This window comes from Jaculus jaculus, chromosome 11, assembly GCF_020740685.1.
Source record: "Jaculus jaculus isolate mJacJac1 chromosome 11, mJacJac1.mat.Y.cur, whole genome shotgun sequence".
NCBI lineage: Eukaryota > Metazoa > Chordata > Mammalia > Rodentia > Dipodidae > Jaculus > Jaculus jaculus.
Genome location: NC_059112.1, coordinates 624,280 through 643,609, shown reverse-complemented (window position 1 = coordinate 643,609; position 19,330 = coordinate 624,280). Strand labels below are relative to the sequence as shown.

Sequence of the window (19,330 nt, the reverse complement as noted above, 5' to 3'; positions counted from 1 at the left end):
AGAAGGAATTTATAAGCAAAATGGTCATCAGCACTAGCTGGAATGTGGAGTTAGAGAGGGATAGGGACCTAAATATTACTGACCTAGGAGACCCCTATCTTTCTGTACTTAATAAAACAGTTCTTCCTATACCATGCTTCCGGTACACCTCCATGGGAGGGTGTTGGCTTCACCACCAGCCCATTCAAGGGTAGTTTCAATAGATTTGTGGCCAGGATTCCCACAAAGCAGGTGTCCATGATGCAAATTGTTGAGGAAGTGCATGGGCATTTTTTTTCAATTTATTTATTTATTAGAGAGAAAGGAAGAGGCAGAGAGAGAAAGGGGAGGGGAGAGAGAGAGAATGGGTGCACCAAGGCATCCAGCCATTGCAAACAAACTCCAGATGCATGTGCCACCTTGTGCGTCTGGCTTACGTGGGTCCTGGGAATTGAACCTTGGTCCTTTGGTTTCACAGGCAAGTGTCTTAACCACTAATCTCTCTCTCCAGCCCCATTGTTTGTTTTAAAGGAAGAGCATTTGGAGGCTGGAGAGATGGTTTATCAGGTAAGGCATTTATGTGCAAAGCCTAACAATTCATGTTTGACTCTCCAGGTCCCATATAAGCAGGGCACACAGTGACAGAGTGCACAAGGTCACACATGCGCACAAGAGGATGCACGCATCTGGAGTTTCATTGCAGTGGCTGGAGACCCTGGTGTGTCAATTCTCTCTCTCTCTCTGTCATTAAAAAAAGGCAGTCTGTTGGGCTGCCTCAAAAAAAAAAAAAAAAAATGAGCATTTTTAGTCCCTGTACTGCACTTAACTTCTAAGTATCCAGATGTGAGGGCAACCTACCTTGGACTTCATGCTGTGGAGCTTAGAATATATGTTGGCTTCCAAGTACAACAGTTCAAAAGTAGGTATGACAGGACATGAGCTAAAACAGCTTCCTCTGACATTGATTTCTTTCCCCACATCTTACTTCTGTTTCCCTGACGAGCATGTTATTTGCATACCTTTCTTAAGGTTCCCAGCCTCCATCCTTCCATATTTGAGTCCAGGACAAAAGAACAGCCATGTCTACCAAGCATTTCTGCATATCTAGTGTGGCAGGGTTGGGGGTATGGTCGCTGCTAATGCTAACCCTAACCAGAACTAGTTGGCCTGAAAGTGAAAACATGGAAATGTGGGCACAGACAGCAGGAAATGACCAGTGTATTCACTGCTGTTGAAGAGCCCAAACCACACAAATTCACAGCATCTGGATTAGGCTGAGAGACTTCAGTATGTTGAACCAGGTAGTACAGAGATCTGCTGTGCCCATCACCCAGTGGTTCCATCTTACATAATTATAGTACAATATCAGAATCAGAAGTTTGATACTGATACAAAGCTCATATGTCAGTTCCCTGCCTAATAAATAAATAAATTGAAAAAAAATGCCCATGCACTTCCTCAACTCTTTGCATCATGGACACCTGCTTTGTGGGAATCCTGGCCACATATGTTGTCACATATGTAGGTCCTTATGGCCAGTGGCAGTCTACACACTGCTCACTGCCCCCCAACTCCTATTCCTAACCTCCAGCAACCACTAATCTGTTTTTTGTTTCTAATTTTGTAATTTTGAGAATGTTAGGCAGAGATTCTTTTGACTATTAATAACTATTTCATGGTGTAACTGTTCAACTGTTAGTTTCACCACTTACCATTTGAGGGACATCTTGATTGTTTCCAGTTTTAAGCTATCACAAATAAAGCTGCTATGAACAATTGTGTACAGATTATATCAACATAAGGTTTCATTCTTCTGGGATAATGCCCAGGAATACTATTTTCAGAGTGGTTATAACATTTTACGTTACTATCACCAATATTTGGGAGTCAGTATTTCTCCATAGCTTGCCAGCACTTGATATTATTATTATCTATTAATTTTAATTATTGCAGCAAGTATGTAATAACATCTTATTGTGGTTTTGATTTGCATTACCCTAATTGCTAGTGATGTTAAATATCTTTTTGTGTCATTTACATATTTTCCTTTTTTCTCTTTCATTATTATATTTTGCTGTAATATAATAATGGAATATATTTGCTTTAATATAATGAATAATAAAAATTCTTCAAAATGTGTTCTTTTGCATTTTATTTATTTATTTATTTATCATTTGTTTTCAAGGAAAGCTCTCACTCTATCCCAGGCTGACCTGGAACTCACTATGTAGTCTCAGGTGGTCTTGAGCTCATGGTGAGCTTTCTACCTCTGCCTCCCAAGTGCTGGGATTAAAGGCGTGAGCCACCATGTCCCAGTCTTTTGCATATTTTTTAATAAGTTTACTTTCTTAATGTAGTTTTGCAGGGGGGGTAGTTTTTAAAAAATATTTTTCTGGTTTTTAAATTTTTATTTCTTTTTTCTTAATTACCTATTTGAGAGAAACAGGCAGAGAGAGAGAGAGAAAGAGAGAGAGAGAGAGAGAATGGGCACACCAGGCCTCAACCACTGCAAATGAACTCCAGACATATGCACCCTCTCGTGTGCATGTGCAACATTGTGCGCTTTTGTCACTGTGCATCTGGCTTATTCAAACATGGAGATTCAAACATGAGATCTGAGGCTTTGCAGATGAGTCCCTTAACTGCTAAGTCAGCCCAAAATTTTATTTCTTTCAAGCCCTAATTTTTATTTCTTTATTTGAGACAGAGAGAGAGGCAGATAGAAAGAAGAAGAGAGAATGGGCATGTCAGGGCCCCCAGCAGCTGCAAACAATCTCCAGACACATGTGCCACTTGGTACAAGTGGTTTACGTGGGTCCTGGGGAATCAAATCTGAGTCCTTTGGCTTTGCAGGCAAGTGCCTTAACTGTTGATCCATCTCCCTAGCCCTGCAAGTTTTTTTTTTTTAAGTTATTTATTTATTTATTTGAGAGAGACAGACACAGAGAGAAAGACAGATAGAGGGAGAGAGAGAGAATGGGCGCACCAGGGCTTCCAGCCTCTGCAAACGAACTCCAGACGCGTGCGCCCCCTTGTGCATCTGGCTAACATGGGACCTGGGGAACCAAGCCTTGAACCGGGGTCCTTAGGCTTCACAGGCAAGCGCTTAACCGCTAAGCCATCTCTCCAGCCCCCCTGCAAGTTTTTTGAAGCAGTCTCACTCTAGCCCAAGCTGACCTGAACTTACTCAGCCCAGGCTGGCCTCAAAGTCACAGCTATCCTCCTACCTCAGCCTCCCAGGTACTAGAAGTAAAGCTGTACCACCATGCCTGGCTTTATTTTGTTTTGTTTTGAGATAATGGTCTTACTATGTAGCCCATGCTGACCTTGAACTCACTATGTAGCACAGCCTGATCTAACAGTAGCAATCCTCCCGCCATGGTCTCCTGAATGCTGCAATTATAGGCATGCACCAGCTCTAAATTCTTTTAGCAGAGTGTAAAAGGTTCTTGTTATGGTTCCTCTAAGTAAAGGAGCTCTTCAAATGTAGCTCTTATAATTAGGGTACTGATTCTAAACCCCACCTTGCTTCAACATGGATGTGGGCCCCAATTCTTTATTGTTCAACATTTCCCCCTGTATCACAATGGAAACAAGTTTCCTCCCTCCTCTCTTCCCCAGCCTTAACGGTTTCTAAATCTCTGGAGCAGCCTGGAGGTTGGCTCTTAGACTTTCTCCTGACCTCACTATCTATTTCGTGAACTGAAACCAAGCTTGGGAATGAGACTTTTTTTTTAAAGATCCTCATGTCTTTTGAAGTTGAAAAAAAAAATGCTCATCAGTTCCTTTGTGCTTTTCCCCTGTGGGCCAGCCAGCGTGTGACTTGTCTATCCCAAAGGCAAAGAGTAAATGGGAACTTGGAAATAGGACCCTCTGTAGATAGTGGCCTCCTTTGAACATTGCAGCCACAGGAAGGAAATATCTGACTGTGGGAAAGAAGGCCTCTGGGAGGAAGTCTTGGGTGCACTGCCCACTACAGAGGACAATAGCCTTCCCTGAAGCAGTCAGGGGCAGTCTCTTGCAGGTTATTTTTAACTGTTGCATTGTAAAGTAAGTGTTTGTAAATTGATAGTGCCTTGTCCACTGGCTTTTCCTAAACTCTGGTCTGGGAGATTACCAGAAGAGCCCAGGAGTGGCATGTGAGCAAGAATTTAGGTGAGGCCAGGCGCGGTGGCGCATGCCTTTAATTCCAGCACTTAGAAGGCAGAAGTAGAAGGATCACAGTGAGTTCGAGGCCACCTGAGACTACATAGTAAATTCCAGGTCAGCCTGAGCTAGAGTGAGACCATACCTCAAAAAAACAAAAAAGAAAAAGGAAAGAAAAGAATTTAGGTGAGACCTTGCTAGCTGGATATCCCAACAGCAATCCGCATGTACTTTCTGCTACTTGCATCATCTGGTTGAGCTGTCGTGGAATTTGTGGAATGAATTGTTCTCTTGGAGACACCCAATATCTCCTAATAATAGGAGCACACATTCCTAGTTTTATTCAAAAACTAATAAGGAATGTTTCACTCAGATGGTCGGAGAAAAGCAAGAGTGGCAGATGCCTGCCTACTGGCCTTTCTTTTCTTCCTTCCTTCCTTTCTTTTTTTTTTTTTTTTTCTTTCTCTTTTTTCTCTTCCTACCCTAAAGTAAAAAGAAGGGGCCAAAGAGAGATAGATCCATTGCACAGAGGTCACAGGAAGTGTTGATACCATAGTTAGAGGGAAGACAAATATGGTGTATGGAAAATAAGGGTTTTTCACTTCATGGATTCCTTTTATCCTCCCTTTCTCTTTCCCTCATTCCAGTGGAGTTTCATGTGTTCCAGGCTGTCCTTGAAATTGCTGTGTAGTCAAGGATAACACCTTCTGATTCTCCTGCCTCCACCTCCCCAGCACTGGGATTACAGATATATGTGGTGCTGATGATGGAACCCAGGGCTTTGTACATGCTAGGCAATCACTCCACCAACTAAGCTGCAATCTCCAGTCCAGAATTTTGTTTTATTTCTGTATTTGTTTTTCTTAGTGAATACCCTTTGAGATCAAAGCACTGAAGGATGAGGTCACTCTTACAAGATATTACTTATCCTTTTAGGGTTAGACACTGAGAAAGTTGCTTTCCCCAAACGTAACATTTCAGGGCTTTTTTTTTTTTTTTTTTTTACCTTAGTTGCATGTAATTGAAAGAAAAAAAAAATCTCCAGTTGCATAAGACAATAAAGAGATTAAATAATTGGGCACTGGAAAAATCAGAAGTAATGTTGACAGGCTGGCTTTGATTTAGTAATTTGCCAAACATTTTTTATTTACTTTTTAAAAAAAATATATTTTATTTTGGGGCTGGAGAGATGGTGTAGCAGTTAAGGGCTTGCCTGTGAAGCCTAAGGACTCCGGTTGGAGGCCTCTGGAATTTGTTTGCAGAGGCTGGAAGCCTTGGCACGCCCATTCTCTCTCTGTCTCTATCTGCCTCTTTCTCTCTCTGTCACTCTCAAATAAATAAGTAAAAATCTTTTTAAAAAATATTTTATTTTTATTTATTTATTTGAGAGAGATACAGAAACAGGCAGGTAGAGAGAGAGAGAGAGAATGGGTCCACCAGGGCTTCTAGCCACTGCAAATGAACTCCAGATGCATGTGCCCCCTTGTGCATTTGGCTTATGTGGGTCCTGGGGAGTCAAACCTGGGTCCTTCAGCTTTGCAGGCAAGCACCTTAACCGCTAAGCCATCTCTCCAGCTTTTTTACTTACTTCTTAATGACATAAATTTCCATCTAAGGTTGACTCTGTACTTCAGTGTTCATTTCCAAAGGGAGGCCAATTTTTTTCCACATTCCCAGAGACGGTCCACAATATTGTCTGAATGGCTCAGGACTGGCCCCTGTGGTGGGAAGTGTCAAGCACTGGCTGGCTAAGATTTGTCTTTTCTGAGCCGATCCCTGCAGTACTAGCAGTGGCATTGCCCTGCTGATTTAGACATTATGAACAATGCACAATCGAGGAAGGGATGGATGTTGGGATGACAGCCACAATGTTTAGTAGTATACCTTCTAAAAGATTAATTCTAATTGCTGGAATCATGGTTAATATCTTTTTTTAACTTTTAATAATGGTCTTTAATTTTTTGCTTTTTCTTAAAATAAATTTCTTACTAAATTAAAGGTAACTCTACTTGATAACATTTTATTTCAGTTCTTCATCATTTGAATTATGGGCTCTTCTGCTCCCTAGCCATTTTAGTTAAATGTCACACACAGGAGGAAGTACTGACATGTACCATAATTCAAACTGCTGTTGTCCCAGAATCATCATTGCACTTTTGAAAGTCCAGAAGAAAATGTTCAGCCTCTGTAAGAAGTTTAGGACGAGCCTAGCAGTTTTCAGTTGATTTTGAAGGCTGAAACTGTCCTGCTTCAAACTTTTCCTTGAATTTTAAATAGTCTCTTCTTTTATCGAAATACTTTATCCACTGCTGGGGACAGCTCGCCGCGAACGAGCTCCGAGCTCCGCAGCTGCCCGCACCGCGCCGCGTGCTCCGCGTGCTCGTCCCGACGCCGCCAGTACAGGTCGCGGGCGCCTCTCCTTCATGGACCCGGCCGCCGTGGCTGCGGGCAGCCGCGCTCACAGGGCGTGCGACTGGACACCCGCCCGCCCGCTAGCTCCCGGCCGGTTAATATCCTTTAAGACAGCACCACACATTCTGAAATTTGACATAAAATCAAAATGGTAACAATGAACTAATTTTTACTGCAACATGTGCAGGAATAAACTTGTATAACTCCAGCCGGGCGTGGTGGCGCACGCCTTTAAGCCCAGCACTTGGGAGGCAGAGGTAGGAGGATCGCCTTGAGTTTGAGGCACCCCGAGACTACAGAGTGAATTCCAGGTCAGCTTTGGCTAGAGTGAGACACTACCTCGAAAATCCAAAAGAAAAAAAAAAAAAGTATAATTCCAAATGCCAGGTTATATAAGGAGTAGTTTTATTTCTTTGTAGTTGAATTAAATTAACTCATAACTCTATTTAGTAAAAGAAAACTATATCTTTCCAATAGAAGATAAATTTGGTTACTATTTGCTTAAAACAGTGTTTCCTGAATAAACTCTTAATCAATTCATGATTTTTCTCCTTGTATTTATAGTTTTGAAGGTTCTTTTGTGTGTGTGTTTTGGTTTTGGGTAGGAGGGTATGATGGTTAATCTCTGGCTGTTAACTTGATAAGATTTAGAATCCACGTGGAAACAAATCTTCAGTCACATCTGTGAGGAATTTTCTAGATTAGTTTACTTGAAGTGGGAGGACCCACCCTAAGTATGTATGGTACCATTCCATAGGCTGGGTTTCTGGACTGTATAAAAAGAAGAAAGCTAGATGAGCATTCAGCATTCCTCTCTCTGTCTGTCTCTCTTTCTCTGTCTCTGTCTTTTTCTCTATGCCTCTCTCTCTCTCTCTCTCTCTCGTCTCTCTCTTTCTGCTTTCTCCCTGTTGATGTCATGATGTAAACTGGCTGCCTGCTACTGTCATGCTTTCCCCACCATGATGGTTTCTCCCCTCTGGAACTCTTAAGCCTTCCTGTCTGCTTCTGGTTTGGTATGGTTTTTTCACTTTTCCAGCTATGAGAAAGTAACTGATACAGAAAATTGATATTGAGACATGAGGCTGTTGTTGTGATAAACCTGACCATGTGGTCCTTGGTCTTTTGGAACTAGCTTGTAGGAAGGGAATTTGGAAGGACTTGGAGCTTTGGACTAGAGAAGCTTTAAAATTCTATAAACAGAGTTTAACGAGTATTCTGGTGGGAATTTGAAAGAACCGAAGGCTGAGAGAAATGTCAACAATGGATGCATGACTTGTAAAGTTTCAGAGGGAATAAGGACTCTATTGGGAATGAGCTAGAGGCAGTCCATGTTATACTCTGGCAGAGCAGCTGATTGACTTCTGCTCATGTCATGAGAACTTGAGCAAAGTTAAATTTAAAAATTATAGACTAATGTGTTTGGTAGAGGAAATTTCAAGGTGAAAAGCATTAAGGCTATGGTGTGGCTTCTTTTAGTTTCCCTGATTAAAATCTATAGTGAAAGAGACCAAAATGTAGAGGCAACAGATATAAAAAATACAATGCTTGTCAATGAAAGAAATGTAAACATGTTTAAAATCTCAGGTACAGGGATGGAGAGATGGCTTAGTGGTTAAGCGCTTGCATGTGAAGCCTAAGGACCCCAGTTCAAGGCTCGAGTCCCCAAGACCCATATAAGCCAGATGCACAAGGTGGCACATACATCTGGAGTTTGTTTGCAGTGACTGGAGGTCCTAGGACACTCATTCTCTCTCTCCCTTCCCTTCTCTCTCTATCACTCTCAAATAAATAAATAAAAATAAACAAATTTTTTAAAATCTCAGGTATAGAAACTGCATTGGCTTCAACAGTAATTGTTAAAGACATTACCACCATTAAAGAGAAGATAACTGCTCGGTACTAGGACAACAGGACAATAGGAAAGATGTTCTGAATGCAAGACCCAACCCATTGAAAGCTCAAGATAGGAATAATGTGAATTCTTTTTTGAAAGCAAAAAGCCTAACGAAAAAATGATGAAGGAGACCTCTGCTTCCCAAAGTCAGCATACAGGCTGCTATAGATATATTCCATGAGTTGATCTGATAGCAGAAGTTGGTGGCATCACTTATATGGTACTGCTTTTGGAAGGATGAAAGATACAAGATTGAGAAGGCCACAGAGTATTTTACCATAGTTCCAGAGAGCCAGTGACACTAAGCATGTGAGGCAGGGTCAATGTTCCTTCAAGGATGCCCTGCGAGGCCACTGTGTGAAGCTGTGAAGGTGAACCCCAAATTGCAATGGGGACCTAATAATGTTAGAGGTGCCAGGACCATGTAATGGCAATGAAGGAAAGCTATGGGCTCACGGTGGATTCTACCTAGGAGGGAAGTTACAGGCAGCACATCTGGAAAAGTGGGGCTTCCAAGCCTTTGGAGTCTAGATGATCTCATCATGAATCCCAGATGCTAGACAAGGAGCTGAAAATTTTGGAGTTTGCCCTGCTGAATTTCAATCTTTTTATGGTCTGATCATTCCTTGCTCTGCCTCAGTTTTTCCCTTTTGGATTGTGTTTACTTTATGCTGGTGTATGTTAGAAGCATATAACTTGTTTTTTTTTTTTTTAATTTGAGAGCGACAGACACAAAGAGAAAGACAGGTAGAGGGAGAGAGAGAGAATGGGCGCGCCAGGGCTTCCAGCCTCTGCAAACGAACTCCAGACGCGTGCGCCCCCTTGTGCATCTGGCTAACGTGGGACCTGGGGAACCGAGCCTCGAACTGGGGTCCTTAGGCTTCACAGGCAAGCGCTTAACCGCTAAGCCATCTCTCCAGCCCATATATATAACTTGTTTTTGTTTGTTTGTTCAGTTTTTTTTTTTTTTTTTTTTTTTTGAGGTAGTATCCCACTCTAGCTCAGGCTGACCTAGAATTCACTATGTAGTCTCAGGGTGGCCTTGGACTCACAGTGATCCTTCTACCTCTGCCTCCTGAGTGCTGGGATTAAAGATGTGCACCACCATGCCTGGTTTTGCACTTATATTTTTAAACAGTGTTGGAACTGTTAAAGAGAGTTAGGACTTTTGAAGTTGGAGTAAATGCATATTTCATTATTAGATAACCATGAGTCTATGTAGACAAGGATTGGAAGGTAATAGCTTAAGTGTTATGTTTAAGTGTTAAATTGACCAGGGGTTGATTTATAATGGTTAATGTGTGTTTGTCAATTTAACAGGATTTAGAATCACCATGGAAACAAATCTCTGGTCATGAATGTAAGGAATTTTCTAGATTAAGTTTCTTGAGGTAGGAGGGATCCATCCTATCTTTGGGCTACACCATCCCATAGGCTGGATTGAATTAAACCTGAATCCTTTGGCTTTGTAGGCAAGTTCTTTAACCATTAAGCCCTCCCTTGAGCCCTCAGCCACTTTCTTAATTTACCTTGTATAAATAGAGCTTTCCCTCCAATGCATGATGAGTAGTTTACAGAAGGCTCGTTATCTGTCAGGCCATGGCTCTTCCACCCATTCATACTGATACTCAAACTTGGTGCTTTTTGTGAGCCTGGGTGATTCCCTGTGCTCTTGTCCCCTTTGTGGAACAAATGGCCATGCCCAGCTGTCTATGTGGGTTTTGGAGATTCGAACTCAGGTGGCTTCAGTCTCTCATATACAAAGCACATGGAACCAATGATCCATCTTTCCAGCCTGCTCTTAATTTTTTATGAAAAGTTTGTTTAGAATATAGGAGGCTGTCAAGTAAAAATTAAAAGACTTTTATTTTAGCCAAATTTTGTTTTTGGACCTGGGGTGTAGGATGGTGCCTTAGAGCTCAAAGATAGGATTTATAGCCTGGATTTCCAATGGCTGCTTTGCAAGTATTTAACTGTTGATAGGACAAAAATTAAAAAAGAAAAGTGGATCATGCCCTATTTATAAAATGGTGACTTGCAAGGTTCAAGAGTTTATGAGATGAAAGTCAGAGACCAAGAACTTAATCAAGGGAGTCTGCCTGTAAAGACCTGGCCCCTGATGTGTACAATGTGCATAGTCTCAAAACTTCAGAGTCATGTGGAGCTTTCTGAATTATTCTATCACCTTCATTTGTCTGCCTTTTCATGTCTTTAATATGGCGCATGGTATGCTGACTTTATAGATTAAACTCTTATAAAACAATCTTATTCTCTGCATTTCTAAGCTCTTAGGGATGCAGGAAATCCTCATTGCACCCTCAAGTTCAAACATATGTGTTGACCATAGTTACAGTACTTACAACACGGCAGAAAAATAATTTGACTATTTATCTGTTTCCCTATAACCAAGAATACCTTAACATACAAAGTATCTTTGAAGTCCACATCCTCAGACCTAGTGCAATGTCAGTTGTTCAATAAATGTTTGTTATTGTTGTTTACAAATGAGAAATACAAAAAGAAGTAGTCTGATCCAATTTAGGCTCACCTGAAGAAATAGTACAGTTAGCATAAAACTGGTGGGGAGGCTAGACAAGGGTGTGACCAAAAGACAAGCACTAGTCATTGTCACCCAGCCTGAAGAGGGTCAACATCCTTGACCCATAGTTTCTCACTATGATCACAAGAAAAGTACAGTCTGATAGGTGATTGACTGTCCCACAATCCATTTCTGGCCTTTCCTCAGGAGCTAACCTTGGCAGGCTACATTCCTCAAGCCTAAGAGTCAGATACTTAGAAGGTGGGAGGAAGACAGAATTGGGATAGTTCTCCCTGCTCTTGGTCTCAGCGTGGGTGGTAGTGGTTTTGTCTCCACTAGGACACTTGACCCTGCTTGTTTAGAATTACCTACAGAGCTCCTACTGTGCTTTGTGAGCTTATCTGCCAACGATGTAACCAGTTCTGTCTGACTTAAAGGACAATTTCTCTTTTCTGTTCTACATCTGTTCTGACTGATATGATAGACAGGGCTCTAGACTTCCCACCAATGGCAAGAAAAGAATCTCATTATATTAATAATTTATTTATCCGGGCGTGGTGGTGCACGCCTTTAATCCCAGCACTTGAGAGGCAGAGGAAGGAGGATCGCTGTGAGTTCTAGGCCATCCTGAGACTACATAGTGAGTTCCAGGTCAGCCTGGGCTAGAGTGAGACCCTACCTCGAAAAACCAAAAAAACAAAAAAAAAAAAATTATTGAGCACTTATTTGAACCAATAGTTAGGCATTGTGGATACAAAAAGAAAAATGAACAAAATGTCCCTGCCCTGGAGGAATTCAGCCTAATTGAGAAGACAGATATGTAAGCAAATAATTTATGAAGCAGTGAAACATAAAGGTGTTCTCAGTCTTTGAAACTGGATGAGAAAGAACAAGAAGGGAAGGTTTGAAAGAAGAAGTAGCTTAATATTGTATTATGAACACAGCTTCAAATCCTGTCTTCAACATTCACTGGTACAGTAACAGAAACATGTGTAGGGTTTTTTTTCTTTTGTTTTTTTTTTGAGGTAGGGTCTCACTCTAGCCCAGGCTGACCTGGAATTCACTATGTAGTCTCGAACTCACAGAAATCCTCCTACCTCTGCCTCCTGAGTGCTGGGATTAAAGGCATGAGCCATCATGCCCAGATTATGAGTGAAATTTTTAATTAATTAATTAATTAATTTTTAGAAAGGTAAAATGGGTGTACCAGGGACTCTAGCCACTGCAAACGAACTCCAGATACATGAGCCACCATGTGCATCTGGCTTATATGGGTCCTGGGAATCAAACTTGGGTTCTTAGGCTTCACAGGCAAGCACCTTAACCACGAAGTCATCTCTCCAGCCCAAGTTTTTGTTTTTTAAACTCATTATGTATTAATGTGATTATTGGGAAAATATAACTAATAATAATAACAATACCATTGTGTTATATGTAGATTAAATAAGGTAATAGACATGAAATATTTAATATAACACCTAGCCCATGCCAAGCTCTCAAAATATTGGGCTGGAGAGATGGCTTCGTGGTTAAGGCATTTGCCTGTGCAGCCAAAGGAATAGGTTTGATTCCCTAAGACCCACATAATCCAGATACACAAGGGGCACATGCGTCTAAGGTTTGTTTGCAGTGGCTATAGGCCCTGGTGTGCCCCCCCTCTCTCTGCTTGCAAATAAATAAAAATTAAAAACATATTAATTGTTATGATTATTATTGCTTGAACAGTGGGGAAAGTAAAGTTGTTCAGCTCCTAACAGTACTCAGCACACAGTAGATGCTCAAAAGATACTGGCAGACTCAGCAAATGAATTGACTAAATAAATAAATGATGAGGTATAAGAAGATATGTATCCCAAGCATTGGGCAAAAGCACAGTGACTTGGAAATACAAGTCTAATGTTTATATATGGGTGCCTATTTTTTTATGAATTTAATTCATGCAAATTTTCTGTTTGAACTTACCTCTGGCTGAGTCAAGCTCTTAGATTTCAAAATTGAGCTATTCCAGTAGTTTTTTTGTTGTTGTTGTTGTTTGTTTGGTCTTTTCTGGTTTTCAAGATAGGGGCTCTCTCTAGCTCAGGGTGACCTGGAATTTGCTATATAGTTTCAGGCTGGCTTTGTACTCATAGTGATCCTCCTACCTCTGCCTCCTGAGTGCTGGGATTAAAGGTGTGCCCCACCAGATCCAGCTCCAGTAGTTCTTCTAAAGACAATGAAAAGTAAGGTAGTTCTGAATGGGATCTGGTGGAAAGAGAAGGGTTGACAGATTTAGCAAATTTAAAAAAAAAAAAATGTGACACCCAGTTCTACTGGAATTTTGGATAAGTGTCAAATAAGGCACAGACACAAGAGAGCTATTTTGAATTCTGGACATGCACACGCAGCTGTGACCCATCAACATGTTTCGGAAAGGAGAAATTGACCCTTGACATGACACATGCTCTTCTGTCCTTGTTATTTTCTTTGGAGGACCATAGGACAGATTTTTCTATCTAACAATTAAAAACACAGCAAGTGGCCTAAGAACTCTCTAGTTCCATTTAAATATTCTTTCCTTCCAAAGTCGATCTAGCCCTGCCTCATCTATTTGCTTGCTCTGTGTTCTAAATACATAATTCTTCCAGTTTCCAGTTCATAGTTTTTTTTTTTCCTTTTTATCCTTTTTTTTGTTTTGTTTTGTTTTTCGAGGTAGGGTCTCACTCTAGTCCAGGCTGATCTGGAACTCACTATGTAGTCTCAGGTGGCCTCAAACTCACGGAGATCCTCCTACCTCTGTCTCCCACGTGCTTTCATTAAAGGCCTGGCTCTCTCCATTTTGTTTTTGACTGACAAGTTTTTTTTTTTTTTTTTTGCTAGACAAAAAAATTGTCCAGTTCATACTTAATACTTGAGTTATACTGCCTTGTGTAGTTCTTTGTCTTTTTTCAACTAGACTGCAAGAATCCAGAATCCAATAACTAAATGTATTTTTAAAAAATATTTTTAGCCAAGTATGGTGCCACATGCCTTTAATCCCAGCACTCTGGAGGCAGATTTAGGAAGATCACTGTGCATTCAAGGCCAGCCTGAGACTATATGTAAATTCCAGGTCAGCCTGGGCTACAGAGAGACCCTACATCGAAAAACAAAAAATAAACCGAGCATGGTGGCACATGCCTTTAATCCCAGCACTTGGTAGGCAGAGGTGGGAGGATCACCATGAGTTCAAGGCCACCGTGAGACTGCATAGTGAATTCTAGGTCAGTCTGGGATATATTGAAACCCTACCTTGAAAAACAAAACAAAAAAAAGAACAAATGATTATTTATTATTGGTGTGTGTGTGCACGCATATACATTTGAGAGACATAGAGAGAGAAAATGTGGGTTCAGCAGAGTCTCTTGCTACTGCACATAAACTCCAGGCACATGTGCCACTTTGTACATCTGGCTTTACATGGGTACTAGGGAAGGTAACCCAGGCTGGCAGGCTTTGCTAAAAAGTGCTTTTAACTACTGAGTCATCTTTCTGTGGGTAAAGTGCTTGCTGTGCAAGCATAAGAATCTGAGTTTAACCAGGTGTGGTATGTACTCCTTTAATCCTAGCACTGGGGGAAGGAGCAAAGACAGGAGGATCATCAAAAGTTTGAGGCCAGACTGCATAGTAAATTCCAGGTGGTCAGCCAGGTCCAGAGTGAAAAACCAAAAAGAAAAAAAAAGGCCGGGTATGGCGGCACATGCCTTTAATCCCAGCACTCGGGAGGCAGAGGTAGGAGGATCGTCATGAGTTCGAGGCCACCCTGAGACTACATAGTGAGTTCCAGATCAGCCTGGTCCAGAGTGAGACCCTACCTCAAAAAACCAAAAAAAAAAAAAAAAAAAAAGAACCTGAGTCTTTGTTTGGATTTCTAGCACTCACCTAAAAAGGCCAAAACTATCAGGTGTAGCAGTACATATGCACAACCCCAGTGGTGAGGAAGTAGAGATAGGGGGATTCCTAGAGCTCACTGGCTAGCTAGTCTGGCTGAATTGGTAAACACTAAGTTCAGTATGAGACCCTTTCTCAAAAAATACAGTAGAGTACTCGGTAGGCAGAGGTAGAAGGATCACTGTGAGTTCAAGGACACCCTAAGACTCCATAGTGAATTCCAGGTCAGCCTGGGCTAGAGTGGGACATGAGAACTTACCTCAAAAAAAAAAAAAAATGCAGTAGAGTGACTGAGGAAGAAACCCAGCATTGACTTTTGGCTTCCATATGCACATACACACATGTGTACTCACACCTGCACACATTTGTCTACTCATCCACACATGTTTATACATGCACACATACTATATACACACATTAAAAATGTTTTTATATCTTCCAGCTACAGTAAAAAATGTTTTTTAAAAATATTTATTTATGAGAGAGAGAGAAAGAGAAAGAAGGAGAGAGAATGGGTGCTCCAGGGCCTATAGCCACTGCAAGCAAACTCCAGACGCATTCACCACTGTGCGCCTGTGGCTTATGTGGGTTTTGGGAAGTTGAGCCTGTGTCCTTATGCTTCACAGGCGAGTATCTTAACTGTTAAGACACCTCTCCAGCCCCATAATATCAGTCTTAGCCATTCCCTTTGGGTGTTCCTGGCCCCTGTGTTCACATTGTTGGGATGAACATCCAAACCAGACACAGTTTATGGAGGAAGGGGTTTATTTCGAGCTTACAGATCCAGGAGGAAGTTCCCATCAGTAGTAGAAAAAAAATGGCTCCCATTCATAAATCCAAGCAGAGAAAGAAGCCACCATCAAGTAGCAAGGTAGTAACACCAAAAAGAAACAGCAGACAAAACCAGCAGCAAGCAAGCAGGACCCTGTCCCTTCCCCTAGAGCTTAGACTTCTCTGCATACCTATGGGCTGGATCCTGGCATCTGTTTCCAGTGACACCAGGCAGCTGGAGACCCAAATTCAAGATTAATAACACTCAAGTCTACGGGGAACATACATTCAAGTGATCACAGTTACCTAATGGACTTTGGCATTTAATCCAGTCTGAATTCCAGTTCCAACTCCATATTTGATATTTAACATTAAGCAATTTCTTTTTGTACTTTATCGTTGTAAAATGAGAATTCTTTTTCCAGTGTTGTTATTGGAATTGAATTCACACTTTAGACTGATTTATACTTTTGGGACACATTTCCAAGTAGAAGTCATGATTATACTGATGAAAATTAACAAAATTTAGGTGATTGTTGCATAAATAGTCTTGCCACCTCCTGTCAAGCTTCAACTACAGAAAGTATAAAGCTCTGCTAAGACATTTGGAACAAGTTACTTTACTGAGATGGTTTGATGGTTATAGAAATCCAGCCCATATAAAAGCTAGCTCCTCACCAGTGGTTCATGGTCATTTAGCGAATAAGCTATCATTATGAAATAGTGGGGAGTCGGCTGGGGGTGATGGCATAGTGCTGCTCTGTGGTTGTCACTGCTTCCATCTCTGTGTACAGCACTAAGTTTTGAGAGATTGAAGTCAGTTTGGGTAAGAATTCTAGACAAGGAAAAACAAATGGGTATGTCAGGAGGTCAGAGGAGAATAGGCCAGTGCAGGAGGAAGAAATGCTGGGCTGATAGCTGAAAGATAATGGATGGGGGTGGGATGCGGCAACATAATCACAAGGGGAGTCAGACACCTGGACATCTGAGCAAGGTCCAAGGTTACAACTCATCTTAAGGGAGGTCTAGAGAACACAAATTTTAAAATGTTTGGGCCACCCAGCAAGGAATTTTGGGAAAGAGCACTACTGAGAAAGACCACTGACAAATTACTCCCCCCCTCCTGCACTCCTTAGTAGCAAATAGAAGTCAATTTGCTGATAATCATCTGTACATAAGGCCACTTGATGGAATTTTTATCATGCAAAAAAAAGGATAATAAGTGGAGAGATTGCCAAGAATCTCTGGAATCTAATTAACCCTCACTTGAGTACATAAAGGTTTCATTTTAGAGCCAAAGTGAAAAACTTTACCAGAAAAAAAAAATGCTGCATTGATTTCTTTACTTCTGCAAATATTTGAATTTTTAAAAAATATTTCTTTTATTTATTAGAGGAGAGAGGGGGAGAGAGAGAGAGAGAGGGAGAATGAGCACACCAGGGCTTCCAGCCACTGCAAACTCCAGACACAGGTGCCACCATGTGCATCTGGCTTACATGGGACCTGGAGAATTGAACCTGAATCCTTAGGCTTTGCAGGCATGCACATTAACAACTAAGCCATCTCTCCAGCCCAAATATTTGAATTTTATAACAGACATTCAGTCCCAGCTTTCTGTTAACTAAATAGAGGCTGGAAATCTGTGATGTAGTGGGTCCAGGACAGGATTTAAGGGCAGATTTCTCATTAGACACTTAATATTTACTAGGGATTTATTATCATTATTATTATTTTAATCTTACTCTTTGCCTCTGTTATACTATTTATAAAATGGATATAATCTTCTTCATCCCATAGGTTGTAAGAATTAAGCCAAATTATAAAGTAATGGGCTCGTGACCTTAGGAAACCCTCAAAGCTTGAATGCCTTTTTCTCTTCCTTCCTCCTTTTTATTCCAGTCTCCTTCCAACCTTATCATTACAGTTTTCTGTGACAGTGCTATGTATTTGATTAGGAAGAGTCTTTGCTAAACTTAGGAGTAATAGAGGTAACCTGAGGAGAAGGGGAAGGAAGCTTTGTAGCTCCTGGGGGAAGGGGAAAGGTGCTCCAAACAAAGGAGTCACCCATGCACAGACACACACTTAACAGAGCAGAGTCTCAGGGAAGCCAGGGTGGCTGAGGTAAAGAAACCCCAAGGGGGATGGTAGGAGGAGAGGTCAAGGAAACACACAGGGCAGACTATAAGACTGTGGAGAAACTTGAAGGCCATTGAAAGCACTTGAGCCAGGCGTGGTGTCACACACCTTTAATCCCAGCACTGGGGAGGCAGAGGTAGGAGGATTGCTATGAGTTCAAGTCCACGCTGACACTACATAGTGAATTCCAGGTCAGCCTGGGCTAGAGAAAGTCCCTACCTCAAAAAAGAAAAAAAAAAAAAAAAAAAGCACTTGAAGCTGAAAAGCAAAAGGATTGCCTAAGTACAGAGATTTAAGACCAACCTAGATTAAGACCAACCTGAGCTTACACAGTAGTCAATAAAAAAGTAAATTAAGTGCTTGCTTTGGCAGCACATATACTAAAATTGGAACGATACAGAAAAGATTAGCATGGCCCCTGAGCAAGGATGACATGCAAATTCGTGAAGTGTTCCATATTTTTACGCAAACTTGAGCCCACAGCAGAACCCAAGCAGGAGCAGAGTCCAGCAGCAACATCAGCAGCTCTGGCACCGGTAACAACGGCGCCAGCAGCAGCAGATCCAGTAGCGGCAGCAGCGGCAGACCCAGCAGCAGCAGCTTCAGTGACAGCAGCAGCGGTGGACCAAGCAGCAGCAGCTTCAGCAGCAGCGGTGGCTCCAGCAGTGGCAGCTACAGCAGCAGCAGCACAGGCGGCAGCAGCGGTGGACCCAGAAGCAGCAGCTTCAGCAGCAGCGGCAACAGACCCAGCAGAGGCAGCTTTAGCAGCAGCAGTTCCAGCAGTGGGTGTGGTGATCTGCAGGGCCACAGTTGCCAGGCTCAGTTTGCCCTGCAGGAAAAGCCAGTGCCCAGCTCCAGAAATCAGAACAGCAGCCCAATGACCCAGGCAGCAACTTGACTGAGACCAAAATCATCCAAGGTAACTGGGATTGCACCAGGGAAGGTTCTCACTTGGTCACAAGCTGGATCCCTCAACAGACCAGAAATCTTAACCTCTTTGTTGATAGAGGATATGGTTGTTATAATAACTACTCTTGCATAAATATTCGGTGCTGATTTTGATTGAATGAGTACAGTGTTTAGTTCAATTTTAGAATCTACCTGTATTTTATTCCACTCAGCCTACTTGAATACTCCATAACAGGGAAACTCAATCCCTAGAAACACCTTTGTAGATACTCTGAGAGCCTTAAGAGCCACACCTAACACCTTAATCTCCTACCCTGAAAATATATAACAACAAATCAATTGATACAGCTAAGAATACCCAGCTAGCTAGAAAATCCAAGCATTAACTTAATCCAAGATGCAAAAATATATACATTATAACACAAGAAACACTGAAAAGCAAGACGATATAAATCCACCTAAAAGTATTAATGCATCAGAAATGACCTCCAGTGAGAACGAGTTAGAGGAAATGCTTGAGAAAGATTTCAAAAGAATGATTGTAAATATATTCAAAGAAGTCAGAGAACAAATCAAAGGAGTCAAAGAGGAAATCAAAGGAATCAAAGAAGATGCAGGACACCAATTTCATGAAATAA

At 41.5% G+C, this 19,330-nt stretch overlaps 1 protein-coding gene and 1 non-coding gene across 2 annotated transcripts in view; both read left to right on the top strand.

Annotated features, from left to right (window-relative positions):
- Shroom3 (shroom family member 3) overlaps window positions 1-19,330 on the top strand; it is a 371,082-nt gene that overhangs the window by 80,368 nt on the left and 271,384 nt on the right. The window lies entirely within an intron of this gene.
- On the top strand, window positions 18,140-18,246 carry LOC123453372. The gene has a single exon (XR_006632765.1). It is a non-coding gene; the product is annotated as a U6 spliceosomal RNA (small nuclear RNA).